The 23,862-nt window shown below is 41.2% G+C and overlaps 1 long non-coding RNA gene across 1 annotated transcript; it reads left to right on the forward strand.

Moving 5' to 3' along the window:
• The first annotated feature begins 214 nt into the window (after positions 1 to 214).
• LOC138747282 (uncharacterized) lies at positions 215 to 21,921 on the forward strand. The gene is made up of 3 exons (XR_011347406.1): positions 215 to 278; positions 7,741 to 7,865; positions 21,020 to 21,921. It is a non-coding gene; the product is annotated as an uncharacterized lncRNA (long non-coding RNA).
• Positions 21,922 to 23,862: the final 1,941 nt, after the last annotated feature.

The raw sequence follows: 23,862 nt of genomic DNA on the forward strand, positions 1-23,862 counted from the left end.
CTATAATCCCATGTTAACTTTTCCATGGATATTCTAGGTATCAAAGGTGAGATCTGTGGAAAGCAAAGCAAATATGATTCTGACAGCCTTTAACAACTCACAGGAAGCTGTGGGCAGAAATGTTGTATATTCTGAGTGATTGGTCAGGTGAGTCATCCTCAAAATGACCTAAAGCATGGGCATATTTAAAATTAAAGTGCAGCTTGGAACAAAACCACAGACAAGATTGACCTCCTGAAGAGAGTGAGAGAGAAGTATATATGAGTGGACGATAAAGGGTACAGATTTCAAATGATTATGGTTGAAAGACAGAAATGCTGGAGGAACTCAGCCAGTGTCGCAGGGTCCATAGGAGGTAAAGATAGATAGTAAAACCCCTGGTATGTGGAATTCAAGCAATCGGCAGAAAAAAAACAAGGAAAATAACTAAAAATTAAAATAAATAAGAATACGATAATAGGTTAAAAAAAACTATATCAGAGGTTGTAGGTCAATTGGGTGTAATTGGAAAACATGGGCTCGTGGCCCGAAATGGCTTAATTGTCAAAATTAATAAAAGAATAAAATTAAAAAATACCTGTATAAAGGCAATTGATGTTTGTTCAGTGCAAGTACAGTATTAGTATTTTTGTCTTTTAAACTGTTTATTCTTAATGTAGGTATATTACTTAAGCATTGTATGAGTAAGTCTCAAGCAGCTGCAAAATACATTTATCCGGCATCTACCAATCCGCATAGATGCTGGATACCAGGGGTTTTAATGTAATACCAAAGTTTCGGGCCTGAGCCCTTCCTCAAGGTAATTATACAACATGCTGCATTATTTACATCAGATCTTTGATGATTTCAATTAATATTTCATTACACATGTTTTTCCCAGTTAATATTTATTGAAAGAATGCTGATTTATTCAGCTTTATGAGCTTTGATCATCTGAACTCAGGAGACAGATGCAGGAGTAAACACCCTACAAATTGGGATTGAAGTAGAACTAGCAAGAGGGAAGCTAGCGCAACAGGGAGCAGCGATTTGGATTTTTTCCAATGTTTTCTATTACTTTCAATTGCCTTTTCTTAGTGCCTGCTCCTTACGCTGCAGCAGAAGTATCCAAGGAACTCAGGCCCTCATTGCCATACATCTGATGGGGAAACACTTGACAGATCTTTCAACTCGGCAGCCAGATTGTTTGGCTTTCAAAAAAAAAAAACCTGAACTCAGTTCAGATAGTGATTGCTAACATCTTGCCTTTGGAGATGCTTTCAGATTGCCTTAAACATATAGGCACTTAGGGATCCAGCATCCTCCACAGATGTCAAGGCAAGCTCAAACTGTAAGGAGCATGGTCGTTCTCTCCATAGGTTTTCCCCGGGAGCTCCGGTTTCCTCCCACCCTTCGAAAAGTTGGTTAATTGGGTGTAAGTGGGCGGCACAGATTTCAATGGCTGGAATCAGCTTCTCTCATGCTGTAAGTAAAATAAATATCACTGAATGCTAAATTTGACAGTGGGCAAAGTGGGGGAAACTTAACTGTTGGAATGTACTTAAGTTAACCAATGATATGTCAATTCTGAACAAGCATCATTGTTTGAATCTGTAGTGCATTGAGCCAAACGTTTACTTATTAGAAATCCGATAACACTGGTTATGTATCCTTACATGATTAACATAGTGGTTAGCGTAATACTATTACAAGGCCACTGGACCAGATTAAATTCCAGCGTTGTCTATACATTCTCCCTCTGTCTGTGTGGGTTTGCGCTAGGTGCTCTAGTTTCTGGTTTCTTTCCGGATACAAAGGTGTAAGATGTAGGTTAACAGATCACATGGGTTTGTTCAGCAAGTGCTGTCTTGTGGGCTGGAAGGATCGGTTACAGTGCTGTATCTCTAAATTAAAACAATAATTTAAACATTCAAATTGAAGAGGACAAATAGTAACTGGCTCTGATGTGAATTGTATAAAAAGACTATCAGCGGTGGGAAAACTTTGAAGGGATATTGAAAACAGAGGCTGCCAGACTCTATGTACAAGACTGCTCTCAGTGGAGTCCCATTCCTTCCTGCTCTTTGGTTATACCTTGAAGAATGGCCCAGGACTGAAATGTCAGATATATATAAAACCATATAACCATATAACAATTTACAGTACGGAAACAGGCCATTACGGCACCGATTTAAGTGAACTCCACTAGTCCCACCTACCTGCTCCCTCTCCATAACCCACCGGTCCCCTCACACCCATGTACTCATCCAACCTTCTCTTAAATGACAAAATTGACACTGCTGCAACCACCTCTTCCGGAAGGTCATTCCACTCAGCCACCACTCTCTGAGTGAAAAAGCTTCCTCTTATGTTACTTGGAAAGTTCTGCCCCCTAACCCTTATCTTATGACCCCTGTCCTAATCTCACCTTCCCTCAAGGGGAAGAGCCTATACACATTTACTCTATCTATCCCCCTCATAATTTTAAATACCTCTATCAAATCCCCTCTCAACCTTCTACGCTCCAATGAACAAAGACCCAGTCTACTCAATCTTTCTTTGTATTCTAAACAGTGCAATCCAGGCAACATTTTAGTAAACCTTCTCTGCATCCTCCTACCTTATTGATATCCTTCCTATAATTTGGAGACCAGAACTGCAAAAAGCTTTACCTCCTATGGACATGCGAGACCGGCTGAGTCCCTCCTGCATTTCTGTGAGTTTTTATGACAATTTCAACATTTGCATTATTTCGTGATTCACCCCATTGCCAATCACAGATGGAAGAGCTCTGTTTTTTTTTTAAAGAATGTTCAATGTAGGTCCTGGTTTGCACACAAAAATTCCAGTTTATGGTGGTCAGGGTGGGGAGGGGTGCATGGGGATGGAGTCGGGGGTGGGGGGTGCAATGTGTGTGCTTAACCTGTGTGTTGCACGACTAATAACATGATTAGCTGTATAACGGCACCTGGCAAATCAAGTCAAGTTTAATGTCATCTGATTGTACAAGTACAACCTGACAAAAGAGCGTCCTCTGGTCCTTGGTGCAAAACATACCAGGCATAGCACATGTACAGACAAATAATACATATGCAGGACAAGTAAAGGTAAAGGTTCCATTATTGTCAAGTAATGCTACATTTGGAATATAACATACATGAAATTCTTTCACTTCTGTCTACCCGTAAGGCAGACAGAGAGTCGTCGCTTTCTCCAGTGCCCCTCACATATATTTTACCTATTAAAAAAAAACAATTATTGTTTTATACAAATGAGAGTCTTGTTTGGTTAGTGTGAGCAGTTCCTTTGGTCATTCACCATTCTCACTACCCATGGGAAGAAGTTGTTCCCCAACCTGGTGGTGCTGGCTCTGATCCTCTTGAATCCCTTCCCCAACAAGAGCAGCTGAAAGATGCTGTGTGCAGGGTGCAAGGGGTCCTCAATGATTTTGAAGATCCCTTCCATTGCCCTCTTTAGACGATGATCCCAGTAGATTATATTGATGGGGGAGGCAAGCAGGGAGACTCCAATGTCTGTTATACTCAGGTCACTTGGTCAAGGAAGTAAATGGGTCAATGTTCTGATGGGGACATTTCCACCTAAAATGATTGCAAGTGCATCCTAACCCAGGCAAAATCACTATTTATGTGCAATTTGTCCATGAATGGTGTACCAATTAATCCAATTCCTGGACTTCAATTGTTCCAAACAAGCATTGACCTTGCACTCACCACAGGAGAACGTTATTACAGCGGCAGCAACCCAGGTTCGATCCAGTGCCACGTGAAAGGAGTTTGTACGTTCACCCTGTGTTCACTTGGGTTTCCTCCAGATGCTTTGGTTTCTTCCCACCCTCCGATATGTGTTGGGTTGTGGGTTAAATGAGTGTAATTGAGAGGCGTGTTTCAATGTAAATAACTGTGTTGTAAATAAAATTTAAAAAAATGAAAATAGTATCCTTGTAAGTGCAAATCGACACTGAAAACAGAAAATTTAGGTAAGGTGCTCAGCAAGTCAGGATGCACCTGTGGGAAGAGAAAAGGGTTTTTAACTTAATCGATGTAGACTGGCCCATTGGCACTGGATTCAAATCCATGTGAATTCATCTTAAATTAGTACAAATTGCCGTGGATTTAATTCTAAGGCATTCTGGGCCTGTAAATAACCTTGGTCTGTGGGCCTGTTTCTGTATTGTAAGATTCTGCTTGGAGAATTCCCTCCTGAATTGCATGGTGATCCACTGGAAAGATGCTCCTTGGAAATAAACATTATCTTTCCCCTTTGGTTTTAAACTCCACGACCTTTGCAATGATTTGAGAAAGAAAATAATTGTGTTTTTAAGAAATGGAAAGATTGCAAAATGTTTAGTTTTCATTTGTTTGAAAGCAATTTCTTAACTTTAAGACAATAGCAAAGTTGATAACCAGGAAGCCGTCAGATTATCATTAAACAGTGAAACACAAAAGTCTGCAGCTGCTTTGGGTGTAGTAAAAACACATCGAAATGTTGGAGTAACTCAGTCGGTCTTGCGTTCTTAGGAGATAAAGATATATTGCTGACATTTCGGGCCTGAGCCCTTCTGCAAGAAATAAGCAAAGATTGTTATAAACTCAGCTGGTTCTTATTGGCTTTGTCCTGGATATGACTCCAGATCAAACAAATAAGGTTGACTGTGAATAGCCTGGAAATCCATTCAGATCAAAAACCAAATAGTGATGGACAATGAACACTCACCTTATAACAAAAACTCCTTAAAAATGCAGAACAGAGGAGGGTTAAGCGAGGAGCTAGTTCAGTTGGTTGGAATGCTTGAAGAGATAGGAGGAGAAAATCACAAGATGTAGGAGCAGAAGTCAGCCCATTGAGTCTGCTCCGCCATTCTAAACATGATCCATCCTCCCACTCAGCCTCACTCCTCCATTTTCTTCCTGTAGCCCTGACTAATCAAATACCTGTCAATCTTTGCCTTAAATACACCCAACAACCTCGCTTCCACAGCTGCCTCCGGCAACAAGTTCCACAGACTCACGACCCACTGACTAAAGAAAATTTTTCCGTATCTCTATTTTAAATTGTTGCCCCTTTATCTTGAAGTTATGCCCCCTTGTCCTAGAATTCCTTACCATGGGATGTATCCTTGCTGCATCTACTCTGTTCAGGCAAATGTTTCAGCATTCAAAATGCCTCTATGACCACCCCTCGTCCCACCACCCCCATCCTTCTGTAAGAGCTGGCAATCGTTCTTCATATACTAAACTTTTCATTCCTGGCATCACTCTCGTAAATATTCTCTGAACATCCTCGAATGCCAGCACGTCTTTTATCAAATCGCGTACTCAAAACTGTGAGCAGAACTCTAAGTGAGGTCTCATCAGTACTGTTCCCTCTAAGCTGTGCGCGTGTACGCACAAAGGAAATTAATGTGCGTACAAAAGGTTAGTGACCTAAAATAATGTAGTAATTAAAAATTATACTTATTGAATGCAATCGTCCTTGTAATTATTAAAACATGCCAATGCAGTTTTAATAACCATGAGAGATAGGCTGTGCCAAAATGATCTTGAAACAATTTCAAGTTTACACAAGCATTCAGTGTGCACATCCTTTGGTCACAGGAAATAAAATTGCACCACAAGATTTTTGCACACAGCGACTCCTAAAACTTAGAGGGAACATTGCTCACCAGTACTTTATAGAGTTCCTGATTTGTCTAGAAATGAATGCCAATATGGAGGTTAACCTTTCGAATGTCCTGCACGAGGACTCCCAAGACCCTTTGTGCCTCAGAATTTTGAATTTTCTCCCCATCTAAATAATAGTCTGCCCATCTATTTCTTCTAAATGCTAATCCTTGATCAGGTACAGGAGAAATTTCACGCTGCATCTTTCAGTCAGTATGAAATGAGCATGAATGCAATTGCATCTGAGTGGCACTGAAATGTTTGTGTGAAGTCAGTTTGATTTGCTTAATGTTGAAGTGGAGCGCCATAGAGATTCAAGAAGTCACCTCATCGCCTCATTGGAAACCCATGATAGAGAAGAAGTGCTGGTCCTTCCACTGACACACATTCTCGGAGTATAAAAGTAATAGCTGCATTCTGCCTTCCTAGCATGTCTACTTCCCTTCTTTCCATTCAGTGTAGGACTACTGGTGGAATCTTGAGATGACTTGGCTCAAAACTTCCTGATCAAAAGAGGAAAGATTTTTAGATTTAGATTTCAGATTTAGACATAGAGCACTGCAACAGGCCCTTTTAGCTTATGAGTCCATGCTGCCCAATTACACCCAATTAACCTACAACCCTGATACATTTTGAAGGGTGAGAGGAAACCGGAGCCTCCGGAGGAAACCCGCACAGACATGGAGAGAACGTGCAAACTCCCTGCAGAGAGCGCAGGATTTGAGCCCAGATCGCTGGCGCTGCAATGGTAAACCGCCATGCCAACCTTGCACACCCTCTACCATGAGCAAAAGTTTATCACTGCCTACCCTTTCTCTACCCCTCATAATTTTGTACATCTGAACCTCAGCCTCCTTCACTCCAAAGAAAACAAGCCTAGCCTATTGATTCTCCCAGATAAATGTCTCCCAGGCAACATCCTGGTGAATTTTCTTTGCAGGGCAAGATAATATCATTACCTACAGCAGCCATTTAAGCCTATTTTATATCGATGTGAAACTGTCTGACTGCAGTACTGACAGAAATAATGACAAACTGCATATTTAAATAACATCATTGAGTTCTTTTATTTTAAAGTCTGTCTTTGACATTCAGCACGTAACTTGAATGACAAATCAGGTAGATTCAAAGTAGGCAGAAAACCAGCTTATTACGACACTTGCTCTCTCTTTCTGTAAATTAATTACACTTTTAGATAGACAGAGCTGATCGGAATCATGCCCCAATTGTACTAGAAACACGAAAGTGCTAGAAGAACTCACAGGTCTTGCAGCATCGGTAGGAAGTAAAGATATATAATCAACTTATTTAATCAGAAATAGACTTTATTAACAATAAATTATTTACAAAAGGAAACCCCCATTCAAAGTTTCTTCCCACTCTTAGTTTCATTTGCATATATTTCCATGACTGTGTATTGATACATTCATTTCTTTTTACACCATAACCACCTTGTTGTTACTCCTCTGTCTATTGTTTGAGGGGCTTCCCCATGGACTCTAGACTGGAAGGACTTCTAGACTGTGGTCATTCCCTGCAATCCCCTCACGTTGGCTGCGCCAAGCCTCAGTGCGTCCCTCAGCACGTACACCTGAAGCCTGGAATGTGCATTCCTGCACCAACATTTCTGTGTGCTGAAAGATCAACAGGTTTTGGAACACACCAAAGTGCATCTTTCATCAAGTTGATGGTCTTCCGGCAGTTTTGTATGTCCGACATTGTGCATGTCCCTGGGAACAGCCCATAAATAAGAGTCCTCTGTCATGCTGATGAACCGTGACCAGAACCCTTGCCTCCTTCCCCACACATGCTAAGCAAATCTACACTGTCTCCACTCCAATGCAGTCATCTTGGGGACAATGTGCATTGTTGGTGATGTTCCAGCTGTACAGGAGGGATAAGTTTTGGAAGGCATTTCTGTCTGTAGTCTTAGTTTTGCACAATTCTGCATAGAAGGATCTGCTGATCTTCTCTATGTCCCATCTGCAAGGATATGACTGAGCCGCCCACTTCCTTAAGGCTGTTCGGATCACAGTTTTGGAAGTAAAGTGTGAACATATCTCATTCTGCTCCACTGCAGGCTCTGGGTCAGAAGATGATCTTGGTGGATTCCGAGGAGAATTATGCAGCTTGCTGGCTCTTAACCTTTCCGAGTTCAAGTCTTACATCCACCTCTCTTGACTGCAGAAGGAGGAGTTGCTGCAGGTCAGTCTGGAGTTGGCTAAGTTCCTGCTGCCTCTGTTCTCTGTGGAGGAATGTGGTGCTGCAGGCATGACCTCACTGGGCTGGGCAGGCTGGCCTGTGTACTTCAAGGTGTTTTTTTACCCTCAAGGGTTCTTGGAGAACCTAGTGGAACACAGGCCAGCCTGCCCAGCCCAGTATGGTCATGCCTGCAGTACTGCATTCCACCACATTCTCCAAACACCCGTGAGGGTTAAAATAAAACACTTGAAGTTCTCCTTGGTCGCTTCCCACCAGTTGATGGGGGAATTAAAGAAGGGTTTCAGTTAACTCACCTGGGCACTCCTTTTTTAGTTCCTCTATGTTCTCTGGGGTCAGCAATTTCACATTCAGCTTCCACGTTGTCCTACCTGCCTTCTGGTCCTTCTGTGGGTGACAGGAGGCGTGAGGAGGCAGGAGTTAGAGAAGGCAGTGCATGAGCCCATGGACAGACTTGTTGGCAAGGGAATGGGATGGGGAATTGAAATGGGTTCTGAGCTCACATGTTCTTACCTGAAACATAAATGTGGAAGAAAAAAATAGTAAAGAAAGTTTTAGTGGGTGACAAAGAGTTAAAAGTAAGCTGTGCACTGCCACTTTTAAGTCTATTAATTATTACAAGAACGCTCAGTACGTTAAGCTGTGCGCTGCTGAATAAGACAGTAGACCCTCTGCATTCCGCCACAGACTTTGAATTGTTTCTTTTTGAATCAACCAGTGACAATTGCTTTCTCCCTTATATGGTGGATGCTCTCAGAGCTTCAGTGTGTCAATTGTCTATTGTTTGTACCTTTCTATAAATTAAACTGGCTGGCCTGTCCGTGCTCAGGCAGAGCAGCCCCAGTATTTTGGTAGGAATGTTCTCCAAGATATCTTGGAAATAAAAACTCCTTCTGAAGTGACTCCCTGGTGCCTCGGCCGAATTATTTCATTATAAAACACTTTTCTCCGCAACAATAAACCTTGATAAAGTGCGAAATATTCCACTGTGCCTTCATTTCCAATATACATTGGTGAAATGACATTCTGAATGTAATAAAGATTTGTGCTTTAATACATTTTTCATGTTTACATAATTTAAAGTAATATTATTAAATTAGAGTGGATGACTGCAAATGTTTTCCAATTCATTTGAACAAGAAATATATAATCCTCTTGAATGAATCAGATGTGATCCTTTTAGAGCTTGAATGGGACCTAATATTGTTTGATTTGACCATTGAACACTGGCTGACTCATTTAAATGTAAATTTTAAATTACCACAGTAACAGGTCATTTTAGCCCATGAGTTTGTGCCGCCCAATTGCACCTTATTAATCTACAACTCTGGGTGTGTTTTGAACAGCGCGCCTCGAGGATAACCCACGCAGGCACAGAGAGAATGTACAAACTCCTCACAGACAGTGTGGGATTTGAACCCCGGTCTCGATCGCTGGTGCTGAAACTAACCACTACGCCCCTTAAAATTTAGATTCTCATGCTTCCAAGATTTCACCAGCCAATTTTTTAATTTCTTTGGAACCTGGATTCAAATGCCATGCTCATGGATTTAGGAGAAAAGTTCAAACTGAATTAATATTTAACAGTGACGTGACAGTAATCTATATTTTCAGAGTTTAAAAGAACTTGATGGCTAGCAAATATAATATAATTATTCAGATTTCAGATTTATTTTCAGAGAACATACATAACATCACATACAACCCTGAGATTCCTTTGGCTGTGGGCGAGGCAGAATGACCACTTATTGGTAGTGCAAAAGAACTGTACTCAATTAATAAACAAATAATGTGAACAAGTTGACTGCAATACAGAGAAATAAATAAAGTGTAAAGTCAGAGTCCTTAAATGAGTCTCTGATTGAGTTTGCTGTTGAGGAGTCTGATGGTGGAGGGGGGTCAGCTGTTCCTGAACCTCATGGTGGAAGTCTTGAGGCACCTAGGCCTCTTTCCTGATGGTAGCAGCGAGAACAGAGCTTGTGCTGAGTGATGTGGATCCTTGATGATTGGTGCTGCTCTCCAATGGCAGTGTTCCCTGTAGATGTTCACGATGATGTTCCCTGTAGATGTTCACGATGATGTTCCCTGTAGATGTTCACGATGATGTTCCCTGTAGACGTTCACGATGATGTTCCCTGTAGATGTTCACGATGATGTTCCTGGAAGAAGGTCTCGACGGTGAGGAGGGTTTTGCTTATGATGTCCACTATCAATTACAGGGCTTTACGCTCAGGGGTATTGGTGTTCCCATGCCAGACAGTGATGCAGCTGGTCAGCAAACATTCCAAACCACATCTAGAGAAATTTGCCAGGGTTTCCAATGTCATACCGAGCCTCCGCAAACTCCTGAGGAAGTCGAGAAGTTGATGTACCTTCTTCACAGTGGGCCCAGGAAAGGTCCACCGAGATCATGACTCCCAGGAAATTAAATTTTCTCATCCTCCTCACCTCTGATCTTCCAGTGATCATTAGATCGTATATCTTCGGTTTTCTTTTGCTGAAGTCAACAATCATCTCCTTGGTTTTGGTGACATTGAGTGTGAGGTTGTGGTTGGTCCACCATTCAGTCAAATTTTAAATCTCCCTCCCATATACTGACTCATCGCCCCTTTTTATATAACCCCAATACCGTGGTATTATCAGCGAATTTGTAGATAGTGTTATTGTCATATCGAGCCACACAATCATAGGTAAATAGCGATTAGATCGGGGCCAAAGAATACAGCCCTTGGGTGCTCCAGTACTGATGGAGATTATGGAGGAAATGTTCTTACCAATCTGCACTGATTGGGGTCTGGAGGTGAGGAAATCCAGGATCCAAGTACACTGCGAGATGCTGAGTCCCAGATCTTGGAGTTTGCTGATCAATTTTGAAGTGTTGAATGCAGAACAGTAGTCGAGGAAGAGCATCCCCAAATATGTGTCTTTGCTGTCCAGGGGTAATGCTACCTAACAGAACACGATAACCTTGTGAATCATATTTTGATTGAGATAATGAGGAACTGGGGGAGAATAGTCTGCTAATATGAAGTAATATAGTTGGGACCAAGTGAAACAGGACAAAGAGGGAAGTCGAAGTTACGGTAAATGAATTGCTCAGAAATGTGAAGGATTGAAAATGAGTACAAGAATATCACATAAGCTGCGGAAATAATGAGAGTTTCCTTGGGCAGGGAAGAGCCACTGTTTGGGGATGAAGTAACAACTGGTGAAAAGTGCCATTATTGCTCAAAAAGAGCAGAGGTGGCAGAAGGAATTTGGATAGAATTAACAAGGATAAGAACAGCAATTTATAATAAATGCCAACTACTGCTGCCTGTCAGTTTAAATGGAGCAGATAGATAATGAGTTCTTTGGACAAGTAAGATAGCATGAAGGGAATTCTAATACAATAGTCATGAGGGAATATCAGTAACATCTAAGACAATTTTGAAATAACCATGAGCTGAAGGTGAAAGATTTATTATGGTAATAAGTCATTGCATGATACACAAAAGATTATGGCACATGGTGACTTGATAGATTGGATTCAAAATTTGCTTGGCTACACATGGCAGAGGGTGATGTGACTGGAGGTCTGCTACTAATGTGTTCCACAAGGACCAGTGCTGAAACCTCTGTTGTGTGTGATAAAAATAAAACAATTTGGATGAAAATAGAGGTGGGTTAATTAGAAAGTTTGTAGAAGACACAAAAATCAACAAGAGCTGAGGATAGAGGGAAGATTGTCAAATGAAATAAGGACAGAAATAATAAGGGTGATCGCAACAAATGTGACGAGTACCTTGGGAGGTCAAATACATGAGGAATGAAGACTGACCTTTTGGAATATTGATTTATAGAGGGACCTTGGGTGAAAGTTCATAGGTTCCTGAAAGTTTCAACACAAATGAATAGATTGGTACAAGAAAAAATGCCGCATACTTGTCTTCAGTGGTCAAGGTAAAGGTGGAAAGTCATGCTGGTTTGATCTCATTTGGGGTTTAAAAACAATGGCAGAATTGCAGCTGGTACCGATGTATGGAGAGTTGACAGTCACAACACTGCGCTGTGGGGCTCAAGTGCCTAGTCTGACTGCTGTTGGCTCTGTACAGGCTGTAAACAGTCTGTTAAAGGAGCCGAAGATGGTTCATTTTAAAATCCCATGACCGCAGGGTCTGGGCCCAAGACGGCAGAGCCTATGATCGGCAGTGGCCACGAGGGGTTGCAGACTCCAGTAAAGCAGAGGACTGGCGCAGGGCAGCAGAAAACAGGAGGGCCACCACCCCTCAATTGCGAGGTAGAAGTAGAGGAGACAACTTATGGGATGGTGAACATGGTGGCAGACACATAAGGGGCTCTGAGGTTGAAGAACACACAGGCTGTTGGTGATTCACAGCCCATTCCTATCCTTCTCCATTATTAACCTAAAACCAATAGCATTACAATCACTAGACCCAAAGTGTTCCCCAACACTCACCTCTGTTACCAGACCTACCTCGTTCCCTAATAGGAGATCCAATACTGCCCCTCTCTAGTCGGTTCTTCTATGTATTGATTTAGAAAACTTTCCTGAATACATTTGACAAACTCCAACCCATCCAGCCCTTTTACAGTATGGGCGTCCCAGTCAATGTGTGGAAAGTTAAAATCTATAATTACCATCTTGTGTTTATTACAGATATATGATATCTCCTTACAAGTTCGTTCCTCTAATTCCTTCAGTCCATTAGGTGGTCTATTATACAGTCCCATTCCACCCAAATAGCCTCACTGGATGAGCCCTCCAATCTATCCTGCCATAGCCCCGCTGTAATATTTTCAGAGCTACTTAAAATATATTGATGTTTTTGAATTTATACTCATGCCCAAAGCTTAGATTTATGCATAGAATTTTCTTTATCACAGCTCCAAGTAGTTTCATGGTTTTCTTTGAAATCCAGTCTATGGAGAGAAATGTCCATACATAGCCAGATGAAATTCAGCACCCGTGGAGTTGAAGAGTTTGTTTTTTTGAGCTGACAGCCTCCACTGGTAAAATAGTTTGGACAAGAAAATTAACAGTGGTTTTAGGACAATAAGAAACTGTAAAAAAAAAACAACAAAATGTTAGTCACTCTTTGTAACAGTAAATAACAAATGGGGTTTGCAATACCATACTTATTCAAAACATTTTATCTGCATCAATAATTACATCATTTATAATGTAACTTGGCAGCAGAAAATAGAAGGGAGCTAAGTAAGTTATACAAGGGCAGGAATTTGGAATATGGCCAATGAGTTATGGCCATCAAAGCCATAAGCCACCCCTGAAAGGACACACTTTTAGTTCATTTCATGATGATTTTTCAGAGGGTGAAGGTGAAATGGGAAAAAAGTAAGGCTTAATTTTGGGGAGATGAAAAAAAACCCAACAGCTGACAGTGATATAAAAGCCAGGAGACAGCCAATTGCAGTAAAATCAAGAATAATGATTCTGGCACTGCTCCAGGTTGGCTATGAGCAAAGCATCAAGCATGTTCAATAGTCAGCCAAGCAATTTCGGTTTTCTATTGGAGAAGTAGCTGCTTGAGGAGCAGAACATGACAAACTGAAAAAGGGTCTCAAGTTATGTTATCAGGTTTCCATCTCCCCACTGTTGAGAAGATAGAGTGAAGTGAGGCAATTAAGGAAGGCTTTTTTTTAAAGAGTTTGTGTTGTGATGTCAACTGAAGGGTTGACAGAGTAGAAGTGTAATTAAATTTCTGAAGGTAGCAGTTAAAGTAGCTGTAGTGAATGAATGGAAGGAAGGGTAGAGAAGTTCCAAATCCTGGCAGTGCTCTGTGGCCTTGATATGAGGACAAACTTTGAGGCTGAGTTACAATCTGAGCAAGTTCCTCTGCAATATGTTAATCGCTGATAGCTTGTTACGTGGACAACAAGTTTGGAGGGTCTAAGAAATGAAGAGTCTGAACATAGTTCAATAACAAATAAGGATCTTTTATTTACAAGCGGGGAGGGGGGAAGTTGCAACAGGATCACACACACACACACACACACACACACACACACACACACACACACACACACACACACACACACACACACACACACACACAGACTAAAAAAAACTATGCTCAATTCATGCACATCATACGCAGCTAAACAACCAATACTCACTACTCCCAACAGATTGGTTTCTACAGTCGAACATGCAGATAAAACAAACAGTACCAGCCACCCCTCTCTAACCAGTAGCCACTCTATCTCAATTAACCATAGAATCTAATCGCACTGATAAGAAAGAAATAGTCCACCTGGCTTTGTCTGGGGAAAATACTGCCTCTCAAATTTGATTGCTTTTTCTGCTCGCAGAAAAGTAGGGTGGTAGGACATTTGAGAACTTCCTGTATGGGCAGCTTGGTCCAAAATGGATTCAAGGTGAAGAACAATTGTTGTTGTTGATCCAGTTGTACTTTTCAGAACATTGTAAATGTATGATCAAAGTACATATTTTATAAGTTCAAGTTCTATTTCATTTTATTTAAAATGATCAATAGGTAAACAAAAACAGAGGACAAGGTGACATTATACCAAACCTTTGCTTCAGATGCATTTTCAAGGACTTCCCTCTTTTTCCATCCAATACTAGATTCACCAGCTACTGTGAGAGGGATGTGGTGAACAGATGCCATGTATTTTTCACATGGAATGCGTAGAATTATTGTGTGGAAAAACATCCTTGTCTTTCCAGCTTTACCTCTCTTGTCTTCACACTCCACCTTCTGCAATACCACATGACCTCTGCCTGTTTGCTTTGGACCCCTGGGCAATTTACTTGTTTGGAGTTGAAGTTTAGAAGCTGAAAAAGACCTGTTAGATCTGCAGTAAAGTCTGCAGACACTGTGATTGAAAGAAAAACAGAATGCTGGGGAAACTCCGCAGGACAAGCTGTGTATTTTATATAGAAAAGATACATAACCAACAATCAGACGAGCCCTTCATCAAGGTATGAACAAAATGAGCCCCTCCCCCTGACCATTTTATCCAGGCGCCTGCCTAAATTTTGCTCTTACCTTGGTGAAGGGCTCAAGCCCAAAAAATCGGTTATGTATCTTTATTTTTACAATATAAATTACAGGTATTCTCCGACTTATGGCCGTAATTATGACCAAAGGATCGGTCATATCTTGAAACGGACGCAAGGCGGAATTATGCCCGTGTGCATGGAGTCAAAGTCTCAAAGCAAACTTTTTAATGAAATGTTGTATTTGACAACCTATAACAGGGATGCAGGGCACATAAGAGCCAAAATGTGTGTACTTACTTTGTTAGGCGGCGTCCCAGGGTCCATAAGCTGGGCGTGACCACCTTGGTTCATGTGCACACGCGCAAGTCTTCGGTTGGCGCATGCGTGGTGGGTTCGCTTATTGGAGTTCACTTGGTGTATGCGTGAGAGTTAATGGCGCAAATTCAGTATCATCAGGGCGCTTAACTCTCAGTTGGTTAGTGTGAGCAGGTCATTCAGTCATTCAAAGTTCTCACTGCCCGTGGGAAGAAACTGTTCCTCAGCCTGGTGGTGCTGGTTCTGATATTCCTGTATCTCTTTCCCGATAAGAACAGTTGAAAGATACTGTGTAGGGGCCCGCAATGATTTTGTGCGCCCACTTCAGCCAACAATCCTATTAGATGGGGGCAGGGGTAATTCCGATTGTAAGAGATAAGCTCTATCAGCAGTTGCCTGTTGACTTGATTTGCTCTGTCACTTTGTAGAGCTCGTCGAAAGAATCAAAGACTTGTTGATCCAAACCAAGGCTTTTATTAGCAAAAGACAGGAGCTCTTCACAGGTGGCCGACCAGTCCGGAATGATCCGACCTGGCTAGGGGGACACAACCCTTTAAAGCCCAGACAATAGGCGTGGCTTAGCTCTCAGCCAATCGCTGTAAGCACAGTAACTATATACACTATGTACATTGGTGATAGATCTGTACTATCACACACTTTCCTTGATAGCAGTGTAGCTGCTGTTCAAACATGAGCATATCTTTGGGAGCTGCTTCTGTCCATACCGAATGCTTGATGCAGATAGGAAGAACCTAAAGGCAAGCTCTCGTTAACAGCTTAAAGTACTTGTTTTGGCTGATGTCCAATAAGGTGGAATAAACCATTTATCTCAGCTACTGCATGGTTTTATTACCAACTGCCAGACTACTGGTTCAAGTGAGGGGGCGCTGAAGGGTTCCCGATCATGTCAGAGGTGCGGATCTGGAGCTCGGGCCGCCAACGATTTGGACTGGACTCTGTGTGGCTGGGGAAGCTGCGGAAGAGCTGGAGGTGAATCTATGGACACTTAGTGACTCTGGGGGGAACTCTCATTTTCTTCTCTTTCTCTGACTGCAAGGGGCATTTCAGGCAATTTCTGCCAATGGCGAATCTATTTGCCTTACAGCAGGCAAAAGCAATTTCATGTAATATGACACCGTTTTATTACAATGACTATAAATTAAATCTTGAATTTTGATCTTGAATCATTTTAATCCAGTTCAAGGGCACAACTGACAGATATTGTCCATTTTCTCTCACTTGCATTGGCTCAGTTGGAAATATATGGTGTCCGCCAATGTTCTGACTGGGAGGCAAACATCCTTGTTTGTGCCAACCTCATCGCTGGTTATAACCGCCCCATGGCATCATGAACCATTGCTTTCTAAGAGTTGGGGGTTGAACTGAATATACACCGCAGCTGATGAATCTGGCATGTCAAGACCATTTATTCACTTTGACTTTTATATTGAACTTTCTAAATAAATAATCTCAAAATGATTACAGCTGCGATCTGTACTATCTTTTGACAGCATTTTTGTGCAAATGATTTACTGGAAGCTATTTTCTCTCTGCTTGGGACCGAATGATGTTTCAATTGTTTGATTACTTTTGCTTCCTGAATTCCCCGAAGAACTAAATTAATACACAAACTTATTCCACAGCACATGCAAATCCAATGTTTAGATCAATCCAATTGATCAATATTAGGCAGAATGCAGGCTGATGAGTTAGCTCCTCACCGCCCCCCCCCCCCCAACAAAACTAGGGTATGGGCACAATATAGAGAGATAGTTTTAATCACTGAACACCATCTGCAAATTCGCTGATGACACCACAGTAGTGGGTGGTATAAACAGGGGCGATGAGTCACCAAAACCAAGGAAATGATTGCTGACCTCAGGAAGGGAAAACCAGAGATGTACAGTTCAGTGATCATTGCGGATCAGAGGTGGAGAGGGAGAGCAAATATAAGTTCTTGGGAGTCATTATCTCGGAGGATCTTTCCTGGACCCAACACACAAATGGCATAATGAAGAAATCACGTCAGTGCCTCTACTTCCTCAGGAGTTTGCGGAGGTTTGGCATGACACTGGAAATCCTAATTTCTACTGATGTTTGGCATGACTCTGGAAATCCAAATTTCTACAAATGAGTGGTGGAAAATGTGCTCATTTGCTTCATCATGGCTTCATCACCAATACCCCGAGCGTAAAGTCCTGCAAAAGGTAGTGAATACAGCCCAACACTCTTACTTTTGCACTTTATCGATTTTTTTTCTCTCTGTATTGTACAGTCTGTTTACATTTCTTCATTTGTTTACATGTGTACATTGTGTACAGTTTTTTTTTTGCACTCCCAATAAGTGGCAATTCTGCCTCGCTTGCAGGAAAAAAGAATCTCAGGATTGTATGTGATGTCATGTAGGCTTCTCTTTTTTTCTTTTAATAACGGTTCCTGATTACTTGACGACGATTTGTTTGCCGTAGCGGGACAAACAAAAGAAAAACTTTTGTGTACCTTGGGAACAAGACAATAGATTGAACCTTGAAACATGACTTTCACTAATTACTGCCAGTTGCAAAGAAAACTCCCATGTTCAGCTACTTCTGGGAAAGTAAGTTCTGGACTTACAAAGAGTTTCTATCGGTCTGAGGCAGTCTGAGTGACAGATACCAATGCAGGCAAGTTTTGTTTACACCCCTGGAGACTGGATAAAAGACTTCTCATTAGATCCAGTGTAAGGATCATCAAGACTGGAATAAAACTCAGATCCTTGTGGTGATCTTCTTGCACAATCTGAACACATACGATTCAATCATTAACTATATGTTTTATCAACACCTGGATTTATTCATGTGACTATTTACAGAGCATGAATGTGTTCTCATTATTGATCTACCCATCTCACGTTGGCACTGCCTGGATTGCCTGTCATGGAGGGCTGCATTCTGAACCGAGGGGCAGGGATATTTTCATCTTATCAGAACAATTTTCCAGACAGTACTTAAAAGTATAAATAATGGAACATGAGTAAAGGCAGCATTAACCCATTAGCTCTCTTCTCCTTCACCAATTTACAGGTCCATCTAATCTGCATGGCCCTTGAATAAAACTTAAGGAAGCAACTTCCCACTTTGAAGTCCACAGTCAGTTCCTTAGTTTGACTAATGTTGGGTGCAAGGTTATTGGTATGGCATCTCTCAACTAACTGATTTATCTCTCTCTTATACGCTTCCTCATTGCCGTCTGTGATTCTGTTGTTGACTGTGGGGTCATAGGCACATTTGTGGACAAATTTGAATTGTGCCTGGCCACACATCCATGGGTGTAGAGAGAGTAGAGCACTGAGCTAAGTACATATCCTTGAGGTGCCCTGCGTTGATAGTCAGTGAGGAGGGGGACATTGTTTCAGCCGAGCGAGCTTACATTGACCATCAGGCATCCATCACACTGAACCCATTTTATTTTCCACACATTCCTATCAACTCCCTCTTGATTTTACCACTTGCATCCGCACAAGTGACAATTTGAAGTAGCCAATTACATAACAATTAAAATGCAAGATTTAATAGGATGCTTTCTCAGCGCCTTACGGTGCCCATGCTCGATTAATCATTACATATTTTTGCCAAGGATTTTGCTTACTATGAGTTCAACAGACTGCTTATTTTAATATTTTAATTCTACAGATTTTTGTGTTTTACTTTTGCTTATTTTAATAATCATCTGTTTCCAACACATTAATGATTTCCACCATAAATGGCAAAGAACCTCCCCATGGCATCAAAACAAACAAAACTAAAGGTCTTCTCAAAGAAAAGAAAAAAAAAACAACAAACCCCATAGAAAAAACCAACACAAATAAAAATACTTTAATAGTATTACCTCCCTCAATTATTTGGGAGTGACGAATGCCACGAAGTGGCCAGCGACTTCGGAAGGATCGGTAGTTGAACCACCTCCTCTCAACAGAACAATCAAGGATAAAACATAAAAATCATTTCAAGTATGGAATGCTTCTTCCAAATCTCGATTAACTTGATCAATCAACTGTTTTGATTCCATCTCTCGCTTTCCATTCTTTTCTTTCACAATCATGACAAGCTTTTGAGTGATCCTGTCATAATTTTGACCTTTCTTATTATCAGGTAAAGAATGAGCAAATATAAGAGCTTAAGCATTATCAGAGAAAAACTGAGATTGATAATCTCCATAAAAAACTTTAAGCGCAGCAGGATAACGAAAGGCAAACTTATGCCCTTTTTTCCATAAAACAGCTTTAGCTGAATTAAATTCTTTACAATATTTAATCACAGCTTGACTCAAATCAGCAAAAAGAAAAGTTTTGAGGCAGCTTGCAAAGCCCATGCGGGTGCGCTCGCACACACAACACACAGGAACAAACAAAACACAGGAACAAACACACACACACACACACACACACACACACACACACACACACACACACACACACACACACACAGGAACAAACAAAACACAGGAACAAACACACACACACACACACACAGGAACAAACAAAACACAGGAACAAACACACACACACACACACACACACACACACACAGGAACAAACAAAACACAGGAACAAACACACACACACACACACACACACACACACACACACACACACACACACACACACACACACACAGACATGCAGACACAAACAACCCTCTTTGCTTCTGGGTTCAGAACAATACCATAGTATAACAGAAATCTTAAAAGTCTTGATAGATCTAGGAATAAATGAAATACAGGAAATACTTATTTTACAGATGCGGAGTATTTCTAGCATTTTCTGCTTTTTTTCAGATTTGTAACACCTCTAGTTTCTTGATTTTCTTTGAAACAAATTGTTTATTGTCATGTTTACAGATATATGAAGAAAGGCTTGGTTCCAGATAAACCCTCAATACATCCAGCAGCACCTGTCTATGTTAGTCAATGCTCGATAGATCACGTTCTTTTCTCCTCCCGTAGAAGTTCAGACACAATTCTGGTCTCTACTTCAGTTCTGTGCTTTGAGCTGTTAAGCTTCTGCAGACAGAGGCATCAGACAATTTTTCATCCATTTACTTTAATGGGCAGAAAATTATGGATTACCAAACACAAAGCAGAATGTTTCATCTGTAATATTTAAATTGATTCACATCAGACAGTTCCATAATTCAGACTGGATTTATTGATTAATAAACCAAATTAGTCTACAGTGAATCTGTAATTTAACTTAACTCTTAGATCAAAGTGTGGGTACTAAAATTTCATCACTCAATCTGTGTCATTTAAGATTATTTGTAAAGATTTGGCAAATACCAAAGGAAGATGACACAAAGACGGATGCAATCTGAAAATCTGTCAACAGATTTTCAAGTGAAGTCAAATTTATTGTTATTTGATTGCACAAGTACAACCCAATGAAACAACGTTCTCCGGTCCTCGGTGCAAACCACGCAGACACACAAACAGACATAACACATATACAGACAGACAATACACATGCAGGACAAGTACTCATATATCTTCTTTCTTTGGCTTGGCTTCGCGGACTAAGATTTATGGAGGGGTAAATGTGGTAAACCACTGTTATACTGTGATTGGTTACTGCCGGCTGGTCCCACCTCCTAAGACTGATCCTACCCATACCCCCTTTTGCATGAGTCTTTTGTGGTAATTGATGGTGCATCAACAAATATTGTTTTGTAAAAATGAGAGTCTCAAATGGTTATTGGGAACGGTTTCTTTGGTTGTTCAGCATTCTCACTGCCCATGGGAAGAAGTTATTCCTCAGCTTGGTGGTGCTGGCACTGAAACTCTTGTATCTCTTCTCTGACAGGAACAGCTGAAAGATGTTGTGGATTACCATTACCATAAGCATTATAAAAAGACTCCCCACCATGACTACCAGCCCTCCCCACATCTCCATCGGGCACACAAAACTCAAAACGGTCAACCAGTTTACCTATCTCGGCTGCACCATTTCATCGGATGCAAGGATCGACAACGAGATAGACAACAGACTCACCAAGGCAAATAGCACCTTTGGAAGACTACACAAAAGAGTCTGGAAAAACAACCAACTGAAAAACCTCAAAGAGATTAGCGTATACAGAGCCGTTGTCATACCCACACTCCTGTTCGGCTCCGAATCATGGGTCCTCTACCGGCATCACCTACAGCTCCTAGAACGCTTCCACCAGCGTTGTCTCCGCTCCATCCTCAACATTCATTGGAGCGACTTCATCTCCAACATCGAAGTACTCGAGATGGCAGAGGCCGACAGCATCGAATCCACGCTGCTAAAGATCAAACTGCGCTGGGTAGGTCACGTCTCCAGAATAGAGGACCATCGCCTTCCCAAGATCATGTTATATGGCGAGCTCTCCACTGGCCACCGAGACAGAGGTGCACCAAAGAAGAGGTACAAGGACTGCCTAAAGAAATCTCTTGGTGCCCGCCACATTGACCACCGCCAGTGGGCTGATCTCGCCTCAAACCATGCATCTTGGCGCCTCACAGTTTGGCGGACAGCAACCTCCTTTGAAGAAGACCGCAGAGACCACCTCACTGACAAAAGGCAAAGGAGGAAAAACCCAACGCACAAGCCCAACCCACCAATTTTCCCTTGCAACCACTGCAACCGTGTCTGCCTGTCCCGCATCGGACTTGTCAGCCACAAACGAGCCTGCAGCTGACGTGGACATTACCCTTCCATAAATCTTCGTCCGCGAAGCCAAGCCAAAGAAAAAATAAATAAATAAAAAGACTCAAAAAATCCTCATATTTTGTTTTCTCTGAATAGATAGAATTATATATTGTTCAGTACATTTAGATTACAAGGTGCATGTTCATTGTGCTACTGTGAAGCTTTCAATACTGAAAATCTGTGCCCTCAGCATGAAAGCATTCAAACCTTCCAGGAGTGGAAATCTTGTAGGAGCATTGGATAGCACTACCTTTCTGAGTGATTCTGCAACACAAATCAACATCACAAAGTAGTTTGACTGTGAAAGGCAGTACTCTTTGCAATGCCAATCACTTCAAAAATTTAACTTTAGATTTTAAAATGTGCATTCACAATTTGTGTGTTGGCTTGGGTTATATTTCCATGATAAAAATGTGTTCACTGATTGCCCTTGAATATTCTAATCATTCCAACACTGTTGAGAAAGAATTACAATTAAATCCCTCTAATAATAAACCGTAGGCTTAATGCATCGTCTTAGAACTAATGGAAGAACATGTCTCATGTTATATTTATGCTGGTCCAAAGAAAACAGTAGTTGCAGATTATGTTTCATGTCAAAGATGCAGTATGAATGTGTTTGTAGAGGGTAGCTGTGTGCATTGACCTGTGCAGGCTTGATTTATGGATGAGTACATACAATGAATTATTCAGGATTCATCCACTTGAAGTGAACCAAATGCTCTCTCTTTTGCCTACTTTATCAGTGTCCATTAATAACCAAAAACTATTTTTTTCTCTTCTCAACTAAGCCACAGGCAACATGCAAGATTTAACATGTGTAAAATTTGAATTTCAAGCCTGGTGATGTTTATCTTAACAACAAAAAAAAAGGTTCTTTCCTTTCTATCATCCAGCATAATTCTTTGTCAAGAAAAGGTTTGTGGCAATAATTTAAGAATTTAAATATTTAACTTACAAAGAATGAAAATGAAACGTATTCTACATTTAATGCACATATCTCATGCTGTGTGGATACCAATCCCCTTGGCTATTTACACTGTGATGGCTGGCTCTATTTTGCTTTACAGTCTGTTTTACAGAACAGATCCTATTGCTAAAACCTCTATCCTTACCATAGGCTTAAAACAAGCAATTATGGCGTCTCACAGTTCGGCGGGCAGCAACCTCCTTTGTAGAAGACCGCAGAGCCCACCTCACTGACAAAAGACAAAGGAGGAAAAACCCAACACCCAACCACAACCCACCAATTTTTTTACTCCATAAATCTTTGTCCGCGAAGCCAAGCCAAAGAAAGAAAGAAAAAGAATGGATCTGTTAAACACTAATGAAAGGAAATGAAAATTGGACAGAGTTATCCAAGGCCAGGTCGTTCACCAGCGTTCCAGTAAAATTACACTGAAACTTGCTGTAATGGGCAGGAATCTACTCTCTTTGTTGGGAATGACAGGCTGCGGCTTTAGGATTTTGGATTTTATCTCAAGTTCGCGATGTAAAATAACTGGTCAAAAGTACCCTTTGTGTCTATGTTCATCGCTGGGTCTGCAACAGTAATTTTTCCATTGTTTTTGCACACAATTTTTATCCCTCCCAGCAGTACTTGTTCTTAACCTGTAAAACATCTCTTCCCCAATTAAAAAAATGAAGTCTGGTGATGAGCTGCAGGCCTAGTTTTAAGGAGTGAAACATGAAAGTCTGCAGATGTTGTGATTGTACTCAAAACACAGAAATGCTGGAGGAGCTCAGCTAGTCTCACATGAGACTGGCTGAGTTTCTCCAGCCGTTCTGTGTGTTTTCGTCCTAGTTTTCAATCTACTCTGCCACCGTTCCCCAACTCTTTCTCCGTTACGTCAATGACTACTTTGCTGACACCTCCAGCAACCCTCCCTCAAATTCACTTGGGCCTTTTCTGACATCTCCCTCACATTTCTGGATCACTCTGTCTCCATTTCAAGAAGCAAGCTTCCACTAAC

Source organism: Narcine bancroftii, chromosome 12 (assembly GCF_036971445.1).
Source record: "Narcine bancroftii isolate sNarBan1 chromosome 12, sNarBan1.hap1, whole genome shotgun sequence".
Classification (NCBI taxonomy): domain Eukaryota; kingdom Metazoa; phylum Chordata; class Chondrichthyes; order Torpediniformes; family Narcinidae; genus Narcine; species Narcine bancroftii.